This window comes from Phocoena phocoena, chromosome 1 (genome assembly GCF_963924675.1).
Source record: "Phocoena phocoena chromosome 1, mPhoPho1.1, whole genome shotgun sequence".
Taxonomy (NCBI): domain Eukaryota; kingdom Metazoa; phylum Chordata; class Mammalia; order Artiodactyla; family Phocoenidae; genus Phocoena; species Phocoena phocoena.
In genome coordinates this window covers 144,762,143-144,783,644 of record NC_089219.1, presented here as the reverse complement: position 1 = coordinate 144,783,644, position 21,502 = coordinate 144,762,143, and the positions used below count along the sequence as shown (strand labels likewise).

Genomic DNA, 21,502 nt, shown 5'->3' with positions numbered 1-21,502 from the left:
AAGGATGTGGAACAACCAGGACTTTAATACATTCCTGGTGGGAATTATTATTTCCACAGTCATTTTGGAAGGAAAATAGCTTGGCAGTATAATCGGAAGCTGAACATATGCATATATTCAATTCCATTCCATGTATATGCCGAACAGAAGTTTATGTATATTTTTACCAACAGATCTGTATATAAAGGTTCATAATAGCACTAGTTTTGATAGCCCAAAACTGATAATAACTTAAATCAATAACAAAATAAGTTGTAGTGTCATCACACACTGGAATACTGTATAGCAGTGAAAATAAATGGACGATCGCCAGGGAAGTCATGCACAAACCTCATAAATATAATGTTAAGGGACAGAAACCAGAGTCAAAGAGTACATACTACGTGATTCCAGTATGTAAAGTTGAAAAGCAAACAACATTCATCTGTGGTGTTGGAAGCTAGGGTGGTGGTTACCCTTGAGTGACTGCAGGGGGGCACTTCCAGAGTTGCAGTGATGTTCTGATTCTTCGCCAGGTGCTAGTTTCGTGGGGTTGCTTATCTTGTGAAATGTCATCGAGTGGTATGCTTACGATGGCACGCACACTAGCTAATACTTGCTGTTCCGATTGTGAGCTAATACCTGGGCAGGGAACGGCTAAGTCTAGATGAGAGTGCTTGCGGTTCTGATTGCTAGCTAATACTTATTTCTGTCCACTGAATAGCCCGAGGGGACATGAGTCCTATTCTTGCTTTGTTTACAGACCTTCAGGGGGAATAAGCGTTTATAAAAAGAATAGGGGGATAGTGAAGGAGAGCTTCCCAGACCATAGTCTGACTTTGAGCCATGGCCCTGGGGGGCAAAGCCAGAAAGGAGTGGGGGCCAGATGCAGCACTGCTGTTGACATGGAGCATGTGTGTGAGGTGGGGCTGCCTTTGACTGGACACTGGGTCTCAGACTGTGGCACAGCTGACATCACAGAATCCACTGTGAGGCTACGGCTGGGCTTCGGGACCTAGAAATTCAGAGAAAACACTGCATGCATTCTCAGATTGTTTGTTGTTTTATTTAAATTGCAGTGAGGAAGCTGAAATGGGCTCTCCAGGGGTATTTCCCTGAGCCCTGGTCCCCTTTGCAGCTCCCAGCTCTAGGTCCTATTGATGGGCTTCAGCGGTCACTGGCTCCATGGTGTCAGATGTCACACCTCCAGTGATCTCCAGCCCCTGGCCACTCTCTGCTGTCTCTACGATGGCCTCCATTCGGGTCCCTTCCACTGGCTTCGCCAGGATGCTCACATATTTATCGCGTGAGGAGGCCACTGTCTTTGCAGTGAGACTGGCTCTGACGTTCCTGAAGAAAGAGCTGATCCTGCTGAGTCTCTCGGTGGAGGGACCTGAACTCGCTGTAGATAAGCTCCTGCCCGATTTGTGCAAGGTCCTGGACTCGTTGGTGATGGGAGCACGGCTGATGCCTTTGTGAGCAGTGCCCTGCTCGCTGCCCCCGGGCTGCCGTGGCCTTTGTCCTTTTGGTCATCTCTAGTGGCTCTGCGGCCGCCTGAGCACGGGCCAGCTGCTTTCTGGATGGTCTTGTTCCCCGCTGCCTTGTGGTGGCTTTCCACTGAACTGCAGAGCAAGGGGCTCGTAAGAGCTCTGTCCTCTCCCCAGTGCTCCCTTCTCTCCCTTCTTCCCTTGCGGGCCTGGGACACCCTCTGTGAGCTGCCATCCTGTTCACTCACTTTGCCTTCCTGTGGCAAGGTTGAGATGAGGGTCCCCTCGTCCTCCTCGTCGGCTCTTCCTTCAACAGTCTTGCTGGTGGGTTCTGCTCCGACCACAGTCACGCCGGCCTCTGGGGAGAGGCTGGTGCATGTGCTGGAAGCATACCCTGAATAGTTCGCGGCACCTGCCAGCATACCCTGAATTGTTCGCAGCACCGTTTTCCTGCTCCTCAGGGATGTTCTGGGGGTGCCCCCAGTGGCTATGCTCGTTTTGCTTCCTCCTGGACCGTTCCTGGCTGTGGCTGCTGTGGCCGTGCTCTGCTCTTCAGGGGCAGGAGACTTGATCACTGCCACGCTCAAAGCACCCGCTGCGGTGCCTCCTGCCACCCCTGCTGTCTCCGCCTTTGTCGTTGCCCGCGATGCTGACGCTTTGTCAAGCACTGTAGGTTTTGCTTTTGCAGTGGCCACATCGGGCATGGTATCGGGCTTGTGGGAGTCCAGTTGGATCTCCTCCCCACCGGCAAAAGCTGCGGACGTGGCCCCGGCCACCTCAGAGCACGTGTGGAGGCTGCAGATGCTCACCTGGTCCTGATCCCACATTACTTGGAAATCCTCCACTGCCGGGCTCCTGCTGCCGTCCTGCTCCTCGAACACAGGCATGCAGATCGTGTCCCAGGCTGGAACGGCGCAGGTGCGGCTGTGACCCTCCACTGGTGGTCGCAGGAGGTAAATCAGCTCTTCCCAAGAGGTGAAGAGGTCTTCCTGCGCGTCCAGAGGGGCGCACAGCTGCAGGTACCAGGAGCGGCCAGTGGCAAACTTCACGCGCAGCTGTTGTTTCTCACGATTGTGAGTGGAGATGCTCACGAGCGTCAGGGGAAGGAGCCTGGTGAGCTCTAAGGTCTTTGCAGCCTCGTGGCTCTTGCCCTTGGCGGCCTGGCTGTGCTCAGCGTGCTCGTCACAGCCGGTGGCCCATCGGGCCAGCAGCATGGTGTCTGGGAGTGGGAGGACGGGGCTGCTGGATGTGATGCCCACGGTCACCATGCAGACACAGTTGTGCACGTCAAGCAGGTCTCCCCTCTTCGTGATCTGGATGAAGTCGCTCTCGAATACCGGGGCGTCCTTGAACATGTCGTATTCGCCCTTGTGCAGTTGCTGCTGCAGCTTCCCCGTGGTGGTGTTGAACAGGCCCACCCCGGTGCTGCTCTGGGCCGTGTGATACGGGAGCAGAGAGTCCCCACTCATGGCTGCCTTTGATCACGACAGGCAGCGCGGTTAAGGTGGGCCCCTGGCTCTTCCCTCCCTCGGCCTCACTGGCAGAAGAGCGAGCTGCGGTGCTCGTATGTCACACACAGGCGGCCCTTTGGCAGGTCTTCCAAGCCCGCCCCACAGGGCCCCACCTTTGCCTCAGGGTCTCCCAGAGGCAGGGGCGTGGGTAGGGGCACGAATGATCACAGCGGGGACGCTGTAGGGCGCCTGGACCCCAGGCTGAATCTCTTCAAGTGTGTAGAGAGGTATGGCAGGCTCCCCCTCTGCCTCACCTCACTTCTGCTTCTGGGTTTTTATCTCCCCAAGAGGCTGTGGTGAACTTCAGTCCCAGTGAGAGAAGTAACCACTTTCTCAGCCTAAGCCCCTGGCACAGCCTGTTTATCCTCTGGTGCCCTTTGTGACCTACCCCTGTGGCATAGCCCTTTCCTCATTGTGACCTATCCCTGTGGCATAGCCCTTTCCTCATTGTGACCTATCCCTGTGGCATAGCCCTTTCCTAATTGTGACCTATCCCTGTCGCATAGCCCTTTCCTCACTGTGACCTATCCCTGTCGCATAGCCCTTTCCTCATTGTGACCTACCCCTGTGGCATAGCCCTTTCCTCATTGTGACCTATCCCTGTCACATAGCCCTTTGCCTCATCCCCCAGCTGCCCCCTCAGGGCAGGGCCCCCATCCTCTCCCAAAGGCCGGGGAGGACATGTCCTCCCGCGGAGGACAGGCCCATCCTGCCAGGGACTCAGGTGCGTACCGAAATAAAAATGTCTTCAACTGGGAAAGTTTTGTGTGGGTCCTTTTTCTTTTCCTCCCCCAAATTCAGCTACTGGATGAAATCTATAGGAATGTAAGATGATGGGATAAATTTGAACCATTTAAGCTCATGGTTTAATTGTATCCAATAACGTAGAGTTGGCAGTTGCGATCCTTAGTCTGTCCTCTCATAAAATCTCAGTAAACGTTGACGACGGTGATTTTTAATAATCACATTAAAAATTGCTTCTCCTAGGCACCATGCTGCATTCTTCACATATGGTGGTAAGAATGCACTGAGTTTGGTACTGTTAACTACTGTTCCCAGTTTATAGGTGAAGAAATTGAGCTTGTATCTCCTTTTTAAATTCCCAGAGCTAATGGTAGCAGAGGCACTATTTGAAGGTAGGTCTACCTGATTCTAAAGCCTTTGTTCTGAACCACTACAGTACTTAGCCTCGCAAAGAAAGCTTGGCCCAGCCAAATGTTTTTGAACTGGACTGATTTAACTCCCTTTAAGAAGACCTATTTGGTGCATTATTAGAAGTTGCGTAATTAAGTTTATGTGTGTATGTATGTTATGGAGAGAACCCAAGACAGCAGTTGGGCTGACGTGGGGATTAAATTATCCAGGGGATCACTCAGATCCTCCCTCCCTTTATGCTTGTGCCAACAGCCTGTGTGTGGAAACCTAGTTATTCTTATGACATGTCCTCCCCCAGTGACATGGGGGGTGAGTAGCCTGAGATGTAAGCTTTGATTCCAAGAGCCTGCCAGATGCCGTCCTGTAGTAACCTCCCTACCAGGCAGAAGTGGTTTGGAAGCCTTGACACCTGTGGGGAGCATGTACCATTAGACATCCCGCGTTATTGCCACTCCCACAGAGCTAGTCACAGAACAAGTGATTTCTAAATTGTGACTTGAAAGTTCTGAGAAAGGCCCTTGCTGCCAACTCTCTTATCTCCAGTTTGATGTTATGCTTGAAATCCCACCATAGAGATTCATTCCTTGAGGATAAAGGCCATCTTTCTGTTAAAATACACACACCTACCCCTCAACAGATGACTGGACAAGCAAAACGTGGTCTCTCAATACAGTGGAATATTGTTCGGCCATGAAAAGGAATGAAGTACTGATATATGTCACAACATGGGTGAGCTTTGAAAACATTATACTCAGTGAAAGAAGCCACATATTGTAGGATTCTATTTATAGGAAATAGCCAGAAGAGGCAAATGCATAGAGACAGATATTAGATTAGTGGTTGCCTAGGGCTGGAGGGAGCAGAGAATGGGGAGTACAGGGTTTCCTTCTGTGGTGATGAAAAATTCTGGAACTAGTGGTGATGGTTACACGGTAATGTGAATGCACTGAATGCCACTGAACTGTGCACTCTAAGATTACAGTGGTGAATTTTATCACAATCACACACACACACACACACACACACACACACACACAGTCCTGCTCATTTAATAGATGGGTTAAGAGCAGTTATCTTTTCATTGTTCCCTGTCTCAGGGGAAATCATTCAGTCTTTCACCATAAAATATGTTGTTAGCTGTAGTTTTATTTCAGAATTGCCCTCTGTCAAGTTTAAGAAGTTCACTTCTATTCCTAGTTTTCTGGGCATTTTTATCGTGAAGGATTATTGATTTTTTTTCAAATGCTTTTTCTGCATCTATTGAGTTGATTACTTGATTTTTTTTTTTTTTTTTTTTTTTCGGTACGCGGGCCTCTCACTGCTGTGGCCTCTCCCGTTGCGGAGCACAGGCTCCGGACGTGCAGGCTCAGCAGCCATGGCTCACAGGCCCAGCCGCTCCGCGGCATGTGGGATCCTCCCGGACCGGGGCATGAACCCGTGTCCCCTGCATCGGCAGGCGGACTCTCAACCACTGCGCCAGCAGGAAAGCCCTATCTTGGGCCTGTTGATGAACTTTTCTGAGCCTCGGTTTCTTCATCTATAAAACAGAAGCTAATAGGACCTACCTCAACTGCTGGTTGGAAGGATCAATAGTGATTACATATAAGTTCCTAACTTCACCTGACACGGACTGCCCAATAACCTTGCTGCTGTTATCCACCTCGGTGTCTGATTGCTGGTAGGTGATGATAATAACAATCCCCTGCACTTCTGTGGGGCTCAGGAATTAGAATCCTTTCACATGCATGAACTCTTGGAAACCTCACAACCGCTCACCTGAACCGGCCTGGGAAAAATCGCCTTGTCTTTTCCTCCCCCAGTCGATATTTTAATTCTGATGGGTTACCTCCAGCTGAAATGAGCAGCAAGGACGATCTTGGAGAGAGAAGCAAGTTTGGAAGTTGTGGCCGATAGGGCTGGTAGGAGAAGGCTGGGTAGAACGTACAGATGGGCATCATTTCCAGGACCAGCTGGCAGGACCCCTTCTTGGCACGCCTTGCCTTGCCTCAGGTGTCCCTTCCCGAGGAACAGCCTGCCTCTCACAGTGCTGGGAGCTGGGGTGATTGGTTGGAACCACCGGCTCTAGAATAGGAGTCCACAGACTAACACAGGCACAGGTAACAGCCACATCCCGAGACGCTCACTTCTCAGGGAGACTCTTAAGTCATTTTCTGTGAGAAGCGAGTTACATAGTATTTTTCAAAAATCATGCTCCAGAGTAGATTTGCATAAATGAATGTATTGTATTTTTTTAGAAACCATGAAAGCTTTAATTACCTAAACTCTAATTAAGCTTGTCTCTTGCAGAAAACACAGGATATTAGCTTATTTTGTACTTGGCTCAACTTTTTTGTTTTCATATAGTGGGTGATGTCTACATAATTCTCAGTTAAACTCAGTGAAAACACTTCGGGAGTGTTTTCAAACCAATAAATATTTTATTGAGCACTTGCTAAGTGCCAGCATGGCTTAATAGTTAAAAGCAGAAACCCTGAGAGTTGAGCCATCTGGGTCCATTCCTGGCTCTGCCACTTACTAGCTGTGTGACCCTGGATGAGTTATTCAACCATCTTTGGCCTCAGTTGCCCTATATGTAAAATAGGCATTATGATGGTACTTATCTCCATAAGGTTGTAATGAGAATTAAAGAGACAACATGAGTGAAGGGTTTAGAATGGGGCCTGCACACACTAAATTCTTTATACAGGTCAGTCCTTATTATGTATGGGACAGTGGGCCAGGAGCTGGGGACAGAGCTGCAACAGAGCTGGTGGTCCGGTGGAGAATCAGACAGCTAGCAATTAATCCACAATAAGGGTGATGCCTGGTATCAAAAGGGCAGGCAAGGTGCTCTGGGAGTTATACAGGCTACTCTAACTCTCTATGTTCTGTCAGAGATACTGTAGCTCTGTAGATACTCTGGATGTTTTCAGTTTCCTATTTTATTAACACAGACTGATTCATCTAGCATCGTATGTCCTCAGGGTCTAAAGGAGCTTTCGAAGGTTATTTGTCCATTTCAGTGACCCAGGTAAAATGTTCCCTCAGATGGCACCATGATCATGTCTGCTTCCTTCTCCCGCTCCATCACTGTGCCAGGAGCTGCTCACCTGGATCGTGAACTCCATCTGGGGTGGCCTGCTTTCAGGAACTCCCTACATATGGACTCAGAGCCTGGCTGCGGCAGATGTGCCCAGCACTAGTCTTTAGGAATGGAGCTGCTCTCTGCGTCCATCTGCGACCCATGACATCTTGACTCTGGGACCTAGGCATGGCACCTTGACGGTTTTCTGTGCCTGTGGCTCTTGACAACTCTTCCTGTGGTCACCAGGGCTGCTGTGGGCAACAGGACAGGGATAGGCAGGAAGCAGGGCCGGGACCAGGGGTTCCCTCCAGCGTTTCTCATCTGTGGGCCACCTGCGTCAGGCTCGCCTGGGATAACTGTTTAAAATGAAGATTCCACAATGGACCATCAGCCATAGGAAAGAATTAAATAATGCCATTTGCGGCAACACGATTATCATACTAAGTGAAGTAAATCAGACAGAGAAAGGGAAACATCATATGATGTCGCTTCCACGTGGAATCTAAAAAAATGATACAAATGAGCTTATTTACAAAACAGAAACTGACTCACAGACAGAAAACAAACTTATGGTTACGAAAGGGGAAAGGCTGGGGGGAGGGATAAATTAGGAATGGGAGTAACATATACACACTGCTTTATATATATATATATAATATAAAATAGATAAACAACAAGGACTTACTGTACAGCACAGGGAACTCTACCCAATATTCTGTAATATCCTATATGGGAAAAGAATCCAAAAAAGAATATATATACAGAATCACTTTGCTGTACACCTGAAAGTAACATAACATTTTAAATCAACTATACTTCAATAAAGATAGATAAATTTTAAAAAAAGAAAATGGGGGCTTCCCTGGTGGCACAGTGGTTGAGAGTCCGCCTGCTGATGCAGGGGACACGGGTTGGTGCCCCGGTCTGGGAGGATCCCACATGCCGCGGAGCGGCTGGGCCTCTGAGCCATGGCCACTGAGCCTGCGCGTCCGGAGCCTGTGGTCCGCAATGGGAGAGGCCGCAGCGGTGAGGGGCCCGGGTACCGCAAAAAAAAAAAAAAAGAAAATGAAGATTCTTTGGTCTCAGTCCCAGTGGGCTCCAGGGATACACATATTTAAATAACTTTCCCAGGTGATTCTTAGGGACCACTGCCCAAAAGCTGAGCCCCTGTGCCTGCATGGAGCCCTTGTTGGAGATGAATGCTTTTCCTTGCTGGTTCCTGAGAGCTCTACACCTGCTGAATCTCCTTTTGCCAGGTTTCTCCAGGGCCCTCAGCCCAGTGCACAGTCCTGCTGGCTTCTGGGCCTCCCTAGATGCACTGGGAAGGAGCAGGGTTGGGGGAAGAAAAGAGAAGGGAGTTGGAACGACTGGCAAACTGGGGATGGTTCTATGGATTGCAGAATCACAAAATATTGGAACTGGAAAACCTCTCAGAGATGGATTCACCCAGACCTTTTCTTTTTTGGGTGAAACATCACACCTGGAGCAGTCAGGGGATGCACCCAAGGTCTGACAGCCAGTAGGGGGCTGGGCCAGGGCTAGAAGGCAGGCCTCTGGCTCCTTGTCAACCAAAGCTCCCACCAGGGCCACCCCTGGTCTGGCTTATTTAAGCCATGGGCACCAAAGAAAGTGGCACCTAGTTATAGTCGTTGGGCTTGCACTTTGGATTATTTAGCCTGTGTTCGGACAGGCCACATGGAGGTTGGCTCCATTTGTGGTTAAGGGCAAGTTAAGGAGAAGGTGAGCCAGCCAGGATTCAGGCTGGAGTCCACAAAAGCCTGGCCGGGTCTGCTGTGCCAGCCCCCTCCCCCGGGGCTTCTGGGGCTGGTGGCGAGGGGTGTAGCACAGCACCACACACTAGTAAGCTGCTTTGTGGTTGTGATTAATCTCTGTGGTTGGTCTTACTACTCACATAGCCACACACATCAAGACACCCCCAACTTAGAAGGACATACAGATCCAGGATGGAGAGGGCCTTTTCTTCTCTGGTCTTTGCTGCTGCTGTGACTCTTGGCAGAGAAAAAGCTTTCCTGGGTGTGTTTATTACAGGGCAGGCTTTGGTTGTGAATGGCAGTGGATTGCCCTGTACAGTGTGTCCGTGTACCTGAGTGCACGAGTGCCCCTTGTGTGTGTGTGTGTGTGTGTGTGTGTGTGTGTGTGTACATGCTCGGGGCTGTGTGTGTGAGACTTGCACCCAAATGACTGACAGGTGGTAAATTGTTTTAAAAGCTTTTCCCCCTTTTGTGTATAACCTTCACTTCTGGCTTGTTTTATGCCAAGATACCAGGACTGGGTCAGAGAGAGATCAAGTTTGAGATCTGGAATCTGTTCAAGGAGAGCCCCTTGTGAAGAGGGGAGGGGTGCAGCCGAAGGGAGGATGAAGATGGGCATCCAGGTGTCTGCTGAAGGTTCTAACACTCATGGGAATATGGCAGCGAGGGGTTTACGCTACCCTTGGAGGAACGTGGAGAGTTCAAGGAACTTTTGCATATTCTTGCTTTACATGTCCCTGTTGAGCTTCCTGATGTCTTCATACCTCCAGCTGTAAAATGGGCCCAGGCACACTGAGTCCTGTGGAGACTTTAACATCCTTTTCTGGCAACACTCTCGGGGTTGGAGCTGAAGATGTCAGTTGGTCCAGCACCCTGCCTTCAAGCAAAAAGACCCAAAACACCCAAGATAATCAGCCTCAACCCTGTTCTTAAAGACTTGCAGGCATGCTGAATTCAGCAGTTTAATTTTGATGATCAGAGCTTTATTACTTGCAAGTGACAGAAACTCAACTCAAACCAGCTTAACCATAAAAAGAAACGCAGTGTGTCTCCCATGTGTGGAAGGACCCTGGGGTAGCCTGCAGAAATAACGGCAGGCAGCAGGGCCTGGCTTTGAGGACGCTAACTTAACATTGCACCCCCTTCCCCGCCTTCTTGGGTTGTCTATGAAGCCGTGTAGCCTTAGCTACTCTTGGGTTTTGGCCCTTGTCTTGCTGCAGCCAACAGGCCTGGGTTCCCACCTGTATATATACAGCTTTCAATCCAAGGGAGAGAGCAACCCTCATCTCCAGTTTGGAAAATTCTCGAAAAGATTCTGATTGGTCACCGTGCACAGGGGGATGTGGTCCTTGGATTGGGCTAACCAGGGCAGTGTGTCCGCCCTTCTGCATGGGAGATGATGGATAAGGTTAAGGGTTGGGCACTCACTGTGATTCACAGCCCCATCAGGCCATGTAGTAGTGAGAGGAGGTCCTCCCACCTCCCACAAAAAAGAAGGGGGTAACCAAAAAAGAAGGGTGAGAAAGAATGCTGATCACAAAACCCAAAACTACCACAGGACACTATAATTTGCTTTGTAATTAGGAGATTAGCATAAACAAGCATCTTCAAGTTCTCTTCCCCGTGGTGACTGAGATGATGTCTTATTATCTCCATGTTTAGGACCCAAAGGGTAATGGCACAATGGATACAATCAACAAGTACAGTAAAATTATAGGTTTACACTTGATAAAAGGATCAATATTAACTTCATTCAAAAACATATATTTCAGGTAGAATGGCTTGTATTCTTTGGGAATCATGACATACTAGGGAGATTAAACATGTAGTACAATAATGCCAGGTACTATTTGGTAAACATGGAAAGTAAGGTACCAAGTCTGCTGGAAGTTCAGGGAAAGGAGTGAGCATATAATTTCCATTAGGGACTCATTGTGAGGTATAGGGGGAATTTCATTTGTCTACAAGAAAGACACCTGACTACAGTGGCTTAAACAGCTTATGAGGCTTATCTCATGTAAACAGCATGACAGCTCCAACAAAGTCCTCTGGAAGTCAGGCTTCCTGCTTTTTGCTCTGATATCCTCAGTAAAGGTTTCCCTCTCAAGGTCACCTGATGGCTGCTAGAGCTCCAGCGATCTCATCTGCATTCCAAGAAGTGGGAAGAAAGGGAGAGAACAAAAGGGACTCTTTCAGCTCAGTCAACTTTTAAGCAGTTTTTGACTTGTCTCATACATTTTGCTTTCATCTTCTTGACCAGAACTTAGTTATATGCCTATTATACCTAACTATAAGGGAGGATGGAAAATGCAGTCTTTTAGCCACCCTGAATAAAATCTATGTTTGTTACCAAGGAAGAAGGGAAGAATGAAGATCTGGGGCTGATTGTCAATGTCTACCAATCCCACACTTGTCGAAAGATATTGGGCTTTTATGCTATGATTTATTAGTATATAATTCCATCATTTATTCATTTAAGAAAATGTATTGAGCACTTTCTGTTTACATAGCAAGAGCTCTACACATGTTGGCATAAATGCAGTGGAAGTGGAGAGCACAGTCCTTACCTCAAGGAGCTTATAGTTGAGGCAGGAGTGTAGTTTCTACAAGCCAAGCTCTTTGCTGTATTGATGCAACAGTCAGGGGGTTTGAGAGCAGAGATAAACCAGTTCATAACTTTAAGGAGCAGAAATAATAACTATGGCAGACTCTGTTGACCAAAGATGGTGACGACAATATCTCCCATCCCACAAGCCCTTCCACAGCACGGCCCTGCCAGTCCTCCATCAGGAGGTAGAATCTGATTCTCCCCCCCTTGAATTGGGCTTGTGTGTGTGATTGTGTCGACTGATAGAGTACAGCAGAAGGGACGTTGTGTGACTTCTGATTCTCGGGCATGAAAGGCCATGCAGCTTCCGCCCTGTGCATTGGAACACTTGTGCTGGGAGCCCTGAGTGCCACAGAAGAGTCTGACTCCCCTGAGGCCACCATGCTACCAGGAAGCCAAGCTACAGGGAGAGGCCACGTGTGATGTGCTGTCTTTGCGTTACTCCAGCCCATGTACCAGAAGCATGAGTTGACAAGCCTTCTGATGAATCCGTCCTCCAGGTGTCAGGTTACCCCCAGCCACTGAGTCTTCCTGGATGAGGCCCCAGACATCACGGAGCAGAGACAAGCCATCTCTCCTGCGGCTTGTCCAAATTCTCAACCCATAAACACCAAGGACAAAATGAGATGTTTCTTTCAAGATGCTTAGTTTGAGGATACTTAGTTACACGCAACAGTAACTGGAAAAATGGCTGTTGCTTGTACTGTACCACCCATATGCTAGGCTCTGTTCTAAATGTTTTCACTCATTTACTCTTCACAGCAACTCTATTAGGTAATTGTATTATTATCTCCCTTTTATATAGATGAAGAAGCTGACACGTAGAGAAGTTAAGTAACTTACCCAAAGTTACGCACCTAGATCTTAAGCTTTGTGGCACCAGGGTCTGCACGTCTTTCTACTATACTCAACTGCCATGCCATAGGCAAACATGTGATCAGGAGACCAGTGAGAAGATCACATAGGTAGTTAAGTCCTGGTGGGTACAACTGGTTCCATAACATCCTCAGAGCCAGGGCATCACAGCATAAAGCCACATCCACCAGCAGCCCCATCTCTGGGACTGACATCTCATTCCTTGACCCTGCCCTTCTAACCTCCTAGTAGCACAACTCCACTTCCTCAGCTGGTCAGTTAATCCTTCTCTCACTCTTACTTGACCATACTTTACCTCAACATCATCATCACCATCCTTGTTAGGCTCTGACACTACTTTCTTTTCTTTTTTTTTTTGCGGTACGCGGGCCTCTCACTGTTGTGGCCTCTCCCGTTGCGGAGCACAGGCTCCGGACGCGCAGGCTCAGCGGCCATGGCTCACGGGCCCAGCTGCTCTGCGGCATGTGGGATCCTCCCGGACCGGGGCACGAACCCGTGTCCCTTGCATTGGCATGCGGACTCTCAACCACTGCGCCACCAGGGAAGCCCTGACACTACTTTCTTTACAGCCCCTTGATCAGTTAGGATTCATTCCAGCTGGGAGTAGCTGAAAGCCCCACTGGGGTAGCTAAATTAGGAGGAGGTTATTCTTTCTCACATATGAAGATGTCTGGAGGTATTTAGAATGTAATCCAGGGCTGAGCATCTGCTCAAGGGTGTTAACGAGGACCAGCTCCTGTCTTCCAGCTCTACCGTCTTTAGGGAGGACTTTTTCTTCATGGTTGCAAACTGGCAGCTGTATCTCCAGGTGTTATGTCTGTGTTTTAGGCAGAATGGGCCTGGCAGACCAGGGAGAAGTAAGAATGGCAAAGTCCAAAAATTCTTCCCTTCTTTAGGCTTTGCTCTTTATCTGGGAAGAAGAAGGAGTGTTTGGGGAGGGAAAACCTCTCTAGGAAATTTTACCTACCTCTCACTGGCCAGAGTAGTTTCACGTTGCCTCCCCTACATAGCCACGGAGGAGGCTGATATTCAATATTATTGCCTCTGGTCTCTATGGCAGAGGAATTTGATTTCCTACCATATGACTATGATGACTACAGATGGTCTACCATCTATGATTGCATAGGTGTGTCAGGATATTTAGCGGGTATTTAGTGTGGGACTTGGCAAACTTTTTTGGTAAAGGGTAAGATAGTAAATATTTCACGCTTTGTGGGCCATATGGTCTCTGTTGCACCCACTCATCTCTACCATTGTAGCGTGAAAGCAACCACAGGGAATGCATAAATGAGTAAGTGTGGCTGTGTTTCAGTGCAACTTCATCTCCAAACTAGGCAGTGGTCTGGGTTTGGCCCATGGGCCATAGTTGCCAACTCCTGGTTTAGTGATTTTTATCTACAATAATCTGCCATTGGACCCGGTATTTCAGCCAAAATGTCATTCTCATAAATTGGGGGTGCAGACATCCCTGCAAGATGAGAGTGGGTAATGGATCTCACAAGACGATTTGGTGATCCCAGGGTTGACTCTGATGGCTGATGGCTTAGCAGAGTGGCCCATTCCTTCTGCATTACTCACCGCCAGTCTCTCCCCAAACCACAGGTCCAAGAGATGACCAAGGGGCACCCAGCTGGGGAAGAGAGAGTAGTAACTGCTGCAACTAAAACCTGAGGGTTGAACGGGCACATCAGATTCATTGAGCACCGTAAATACCCGTTGCCGTGTTCCTGAGCACTTGGGTACCCAGAGAATAAACTAACAGCAGATATTTGGGGCAGAGTTTCGAGAAAGCTTCTCTGATATTCTTAGCCTTACAAAATTTTGCATTGGTATCTGACTTCACCTTTGCTGGAGCAGAACCAACATTGAGACAGTATGCGTTACATAATCTCACATCAAACCTTTGTGTTTATCATTAAAAATATGGCAACATCATTGTGGTTATAAACAGAGTTACCAAGGAAACCAGTTTATCAAAATTAGCTATTTATTCCCTCTTCTTTCTTTCTCTCTCTCTCTCTCTCCCTACCACCTGAGCTTTCTTTCGGCTGAAAGTTATGATAAGCTGTTATCAGGCTGGGCTCAGTGGCTAATTAGGTTCTAATACTGATTCATAGAATTGCATTGCTCTTTTCCATAACTATGCTGTAGTGCATTGTCTGTGCTTATTACAAATAGACACAATGATGGAACAATTGGTTTATTATATGTGCTTTAAATAGTCATAATAGCTGTCTCCAGGGCAGTGGTATATCAAAACCCAACAGACAGAAGGTAAAAACTTTTCATCTATAAAAGACGTGTGGCCCTTTCTCCTGCATTAGGAAATGGTTATGAAAGGAATTGCTTCCTGGATGGGGTTTCCAGTCCTGCAGGGTTTTTCTTACTTTTATTGCCCATTTCAATGGAGAGCATTAGCTAGTATGCACGCTCCACACTGATGATCTAGAGCAGGGGTGGGTAAACTTCTGTAAAGGATCAGACAATAAATGTTTTAGGTTTTGCAGGGCATATGCCCTCTGCTGCAGCTACGGAACTCTGCCTTTATAGCAGGAAAACAGCCTTAAATAATCTGTAATGAATAGGCAAGGCTGTGTTCCAATAAAACTTTATTTACATCAATGGGTGGCAGGCTAGATTTGGCCCATGGGTCATAGTTTACTGACACCTGTCTAGAGCCTCATTGCAAATGTAGGGAATGACATTGCATTTGGGCCTCTTAGAGTGGGAGAAGGCTGGATGAGCCACCAGGAGCTGATGTGCCCCTACTTAGCTGTCCCCTGGTCAATCTCTCATCAAGAGGAGAGATTTCTCATGGTGATCCCCCCAGGGAGGGATGGACTAGGGATCAAGTGACTTGGGATCGATTCTGACTTGGGTAACATTTTCTCATCTGTAATCCACTCTGCCTACCCCAAAGAGTTGTGAGAGTCAACAGAGACAATGAATGGGAGAGGGCCCTGTGAGCCGTAAACCACCAGACCATATAAGCACATAAGGTGTGGCTGTCAGGATATTGCTGTAGAGCAAATGTCACAGAGTTGCAGGATGGGAATGACTCATCTTTCAGGACTTAGTTCAACTGTCATCTGGGCCTTGTGCCCGCTGTACACTACCCTTCCTGGAAGCTGTCCAGCCTGAGTTTTAATCCCTCCAGTGACCAAGTTCATGACCTTCCGAGATAGCCTGCTCCATCTGGAGACTGTTCTGATTGTCAGAAATTTCTTGCTGATGCTGAGCACAAATCTGTCTTTTCTAGATTTTTCACCCGTTAGTCCTGGTTCTATGCCTTAGCTTTTTCTAGAACAAGATTAATCTCTTTTTTCACTTGAGAGCTCTTTGAATATTTGAAGATAGAGGTCACGCTCTCTGAGTCTTCTCCCCACAGGGCTCTCATCAGCAGTTCCTTTGACTGTTTCTATGTGACATGAGTTTGAATCCTTTCACCATTCAGGTTGCTCTTCTCCACACAAATTCCAGTTCTTCAACATCCCTCCTAAGTGGTGTATTCATGATTGGACATGATACAGAGCAGGGTCATCATCTCCTTTGTTCTAGATGTAATGCTTCTGTTAATGCAGCCTAAAGTCACATGTGGCCACATCAAAGTGCTGGATTTTCTTGAGTTGAAATTGGCTAAGACATTTAAGTCTTTTTGTCACATACTACTAAGTCATGGCTACCCCATCCTGAATAGACTCAAGTAACGTTTTTCTGACTGGATTTCAAAAAAAATTTTTTTGATGGCTCATTTTTACCCAAAGTCAAAGTCCTTTTGAATTGTGATTACATATCTTTTTCAATTCGGGTAGTCTGTTTTAATAAGAATGCTGATTGTGATGTAAAATCATGAGTTCTGTTATAGTCAAAGGAACAGCCTTCTAAGTCAGTGCGACTCAATTTTTGTTGGTCTGTAAAAAGATGAGCCTCTCCAGGTGCACAAAAAGCATCGAGGAGGTCTAAGCTGAACTAAACACTGTGCTTGCGACATAGTTGACTTGTGGTTTGCAGACAGGAAGTGGTCCTTAGACCTTACTTTGACTGGCGTGGCTCTCAGTGACACCCTAAGGTCTTGACTGGAACCCTAGAAGCTGATTTAAGGAGGGTAGATGAGAAGAAAAAAATCTTGAAAAAGAATGAAAAGGATCATGGTGATTAGATGAAAATTATCCTTGAGATTCAGTCTAAGTTAGGGACCTAATGGAAAACCTCTTCAGTCTGTATCTCAGTGATTATTCAATAGATATTTGTTGATTTCTTCATCTGTGAGAGGCATTGTGCCAGGCGCTGGGGGGTTACAAAGTTAAATAAGATATGGGCTGAGCCATTGTTGGGGAGCCTTCAATGCAACAAATATCCGACTGTGGCTGGTGGGGGCCTCCTCCAACATCACTCTCCTTCCAGCTTAGTAACAGGATCCTGATTTTCTTGGCAGCAATGGCCTCAGGTAAAAGACCACACATCCCAGCATCCCTTGCTGTTAGACTTGATCATGTGATTTCCAGGAATCGTTTGCTATCATCAGGGCACCCTAATGATGGGAATTTCACACTGTGGGGATGTTGGAGCACAAGGATAGAAGGAGCCTGGCTCTCTGATGATTTTGTGGGGCCTCCAGCCCTGCCTAACTGTGGACCCCTCTTACAAGAGAGAGTAAATCCTTGTGTGTTCTAGCTTCTGTTATATGCAGCTGAACTGCATCCAAAGTGACAGAGAATTTGATACTTGGAAGGTGGCTGCTTCAAGAAACAGAATTTAAAGTGTGATATTGACTGAGTGGAGGAGGTGGGAAGGCAAATATTTAGGACTCAGAGGTTTGCAAACCGGAAAGCTGGGAACCCTAGTTATGCACTGGTGGAGCATTTGATTGAATTGTTGCCCGCGGTTACTGGGAAAGCAAATCGCAAGTTGACTGAAGCTTTTGCTTTAGGAGAAATGGCAGGAGAAATTCAGCATTGGTTTGCTATCTCTTGCTTTCCACTTCTGAGAAAGTCCTGCAAAGGGGAGCTTGCCAGTGTGAGGGGAGAAACACAGAGAAATACTGCTTTGCTTTAGAGGTGCTTTCTGTTCTCTGCTTGCAGTCTAAGTTTACTGAGAAGCTTACAACATGAAACTTTGCTGGCCTTTTGTAGTGGCTTCAAAACCAGCACCTTAGCGGGAAATGAGGCTGGTACCCACCACAGCGTAGACAGAATTAAGGGTGCTGTTTTCCACAGTGTGGACGCCTGCCTCTGAACTAATTTATGTTGGAGAGTAATCCCTTGTGTTTAAGCTTCTGAAATTTTGGATTAATGAACTTAATCTTAATTGATACTCTGGTCTGGGGGGCTGATTGTGAAAGTCTTATTCTGTCGTACGGCTGAGGACTTGGTAGTACATTATCCTCTGGGCAGGAGGGGTGGCCTGATAAGACCTGATAACAAGTGGGTTTTGGGAGGTAAGGAGTGGGCATCCTCTAAGATGGTATAGGTTATAAGGGCGTGAGCAAGGCCTTCTATTCTGTACCTTCCTGCAGCCCAGCTTCCTTGGCTCCAGACATTCTACCATTACACTTGTATTCCTTTATTTTTGAATGCATTTGACATGTTGGAAGTCTCTTAATGAATTTTAATTATTCAGAGTTGGGGATGGATGCAAAAATGCTCCAACCCTTGATGGCTGCCAAAGACCCTGGCCCTACGGGGCTGAGCTGCCTGGGAGTGGGAAGGGCACCAAAAGGGCGTGGAAGGGGTGTCATAGAGAGATGGAACTAAGCTCACAATTCTGCTCAAGGCCGGTGCAGCCTGGGATGCCGGGATACCAGGACATGTTTTTCAGTCAAAGCCATTCTCTAAGGCCGAACCTGCAGGGTGTCAGTGAAGTGGAATTTGATCCATGTAGACAACTGATCTGGATGTATTTGGCCTGGATTATTTGTTTGGCTGTCTCCACTGATCAAATTAACTGAATAATTGCCAAGTCTCCTCTCAGTTGTGCTCCCCTAGGCAGCTGGTGCGGCCAGCAGGATGGGGTGGGCCTCCGAGGACAAGCTGGATTAGAGAATTAGCACATGCTTGCTACCTGGTCGACCCAGGGAAGCGGCCATTTAATCAGGGTGAGAACCAAGGGCCCGGGTGGGAGGATGTGGGTGATAGATGGGCCTCAGCTCTCTTGGCTTCACACGCAGGAAGATGTAACATTGATGCAGCCTGGATTTCCCCAAGTAGCCCTCCAGACCAGCAGATAAGACGGTGCCTAATTAGAATTAGGGAGCTGCCCTAATTCTGCACCCACTTCACTGTGGTGTGTATGTTGAAGGTATCACAGGGTCTTATCTCTAAGCAATTTTTGTCTGGGGAGATGAGTTTCTTAAGCTCTAGGGCCAAGAAAAGCTTAAAAGAGTCTGTGAAAAGGATAGGGAAAGAGGTCTTCTTTCTCCTACTCCCTTCTTGGGGTGGCCGGGATCCAGGTTCCCATGAGTGCACTTTGGACCTTGACTGGTACTCCGATTTGTTTTGTGTGTGTCGTGCCTCCCCGGTCCAGCATACCTCTTCTCTAAGAGCATGATTCTTTCTTGGTTTCCTCAGCACCTAGTCTGTCACATAATCAGCTCTTGCTGAGCTGGTCAGTCTATCACTTAATTCAGTAAGATTTATTGAGCACTTATTATGTCCTTGTATACTCATGGGAGAACAAAGGTGGTCAAGCCTAATTTATGAGGACCCGCCCCCCTCCTCCCCCCCTCCCCGGTTTCATGGGGTGACAAATGATCATGAGGCAGAAGAGATAATAGCTTTGAATGGAAGCTCTGTGGGTGGGTATAGAATGGTGTGGGATGCCTACACATTCACTGAACCACAGCCCTTATAAGGGCTGAGGAAACAAGGGAGGTGTTATTAGCTCCATTCAACAGAGGAAAAAACTGAGGTTCAGGGAGAGTAAATGACTTGCTCAAGGTCATGCCACTAGCAAGAGTCAGAGCCAGGATGGAGACTCAGCTTTGTCAGCTCTCTTTGCATCTCTAGACTGGCCCTCTTTTAATGGATTGCATCGTGACCTTCAGTGAGGGGGCAGGGGCATTGGGTACTCGAATTGGGCAGTGATCTCAAACTTGTGCTCTGCAGCCCAAAGCTGTCTGCAGATGTGTCTGTTAGGTTCGGATGGTGGTGGTGCGTTGTTTTCAACCAAACCGATAGTTACAAATCAGGATATTTCACATCCAGATTCAGATCTCTGGCTTCACTTTGAAAAAGAAGAAGACCCATGGCTCCCGAATCACAACAATTTGCTGGTGCCCAGCGACGACGGGCTTTCTGGTTAGTGTATGCCCACCTCCTCTGCTCCTGGCGTGACCTCTTCAGCCATTTGGATTTGTGAGTCTGGGGTTGAGGGACCAGAATGCCGACCCCTACCCTAAGTCTTATCCCTGGATGGTCTTCAGGAGCATGTTCTTTTTTTTTGCCGTACGTGGGCCTCTCACTGCTGCGGCCTCTCTGGCTGTGGAGCACAGGCTCCGGACGCGCAGGTTCAGCAGCCATGGCTCACGGGCCCAGCCGCTCCGCGGCATGTGGGATCTTCCCGGACCGGGGCACGAACCCGCGTCCCCTGCATCGGCAGGCGGACTCTCAATCACTGTGCCACCAGGGAAGCCCCAGGAGCATGTTCTAGTAGAGCACTGGACTGGGAGTCAGAAACCTTGGGCTATGGGTCCGGCTCTGTGATTTTGGGCAGGTCACTTGACCTCTCCCTCCCTGCAGAATGAGGTCCTGTTATTGTCTCTGTGTGTCTCCCAGCGTTTCTGGGTAATGGAAGCAGGCAGTGGATGTGAAAGCTCTTTATAAACTGTCGACCGAGAATAAAGGACAGACAGGTGGTTGTGACGAATGCATGGTGAGGGAGGGTGCTGCAGAGAGAGGGGGTGTCTGCCGGCATCCCACGCTCCCCTGCCCCCAAGCTGGGGCCTCCAGCCTGCCTTCAAACGGGGCACCAGGAAGTGGATGTCAGCGTAGGCCCAGCTTCCTGTCAAGTGACCAAATCTTAACCTTCAGATCCATTGAGAAACCACCAACCCGGTAAGGAGGTGGGTGCAGGAGGCTCCCAGAAGCTTTTATATCAACAGACTCTTTGGTCCCCGTGCACATGGTCTGGTCCTGAGGGCCGGGTACATCTGCACGTGGCCCATCCTGGCAAGGGGCAGCGGGCTGAGTATCTGCCTGTCGTTTCCAGCTCTGTTCTGTGTGAGTTCCACAGCAATCGCCCTCAAACCATTCCTGTTGGACTCCCTCTCTGGGGAACTTCTGCTTTGTCATTTAAAATAGCTTGGGGACTTCAAATTTAGCTGAGTGTCAGGGCAGTTTATCTGGTCTGCAGGCGTTTTTGTTTTTAAAATTCATGACAAGTTCCTTGCAAAATGTTTTATTATATTTTCACCACCTGTTCTACCTTGGGGGTGATTTTAAAATCTGGAACTATCTATCTGTCTTTTTTTTTTAAGTTTCCTTATTTGCCATTTATATGTGTCTTGCAAACATACACAGGTGCACACACACAATGTGAATTTAAATATGGGTATGGGTATATGTATATGTATATATAGAAGTATATGTATGTGTGTGTGTATATATATATATCCCACTCCCGCTCCCTCCGTGGCTTGATTGGCTTTAAACTGTGGTTGTAATGTTGAAGGTGTATGTTGTGCCAGGCTAATTATGGAGTTTTCAATGATAAATTTGTAAAACAAATAAATAATTGGAAAACGCTTTGCAGGTGTAAAGTGCTATCTCCCTGAACACTAATAGCAAATATATATATATATATAAAATCTCACAGTATTTAATACTCTAAGGAAAAAAGCTGTCGAAAGCTTTACTACTCCTCTCAGCTTCCACTGAAGTAGAAAAGGAGTAGTGTGTCCATTTTTGCAGATGGAAAAATCAAGTCTTAACAAGGGTAACTGGAGGGTCAGTGGTGGATGTGAGAGTCCATCCCCAAACTCCTAACATCTACGTAATTATTTGTGGTATCTCTCCATGTCAACCTGAACAAAG

General features: G+C 47.7%; 1 pseudogene; it reads right to left on the bottom strand.

The window, feature by feature from the left end:
• Positions 1–1,133: 1,133 nt before the first annotated feature.
• LOC136135949 (Golgi-associated RAB2 interactor protein 4-like) lies at positions 1,134–2,935 on the bottom strand (annotated as a pseudogene).
• Positions 2,936–21,502: the final 18,567 nt, after the last annotated feature.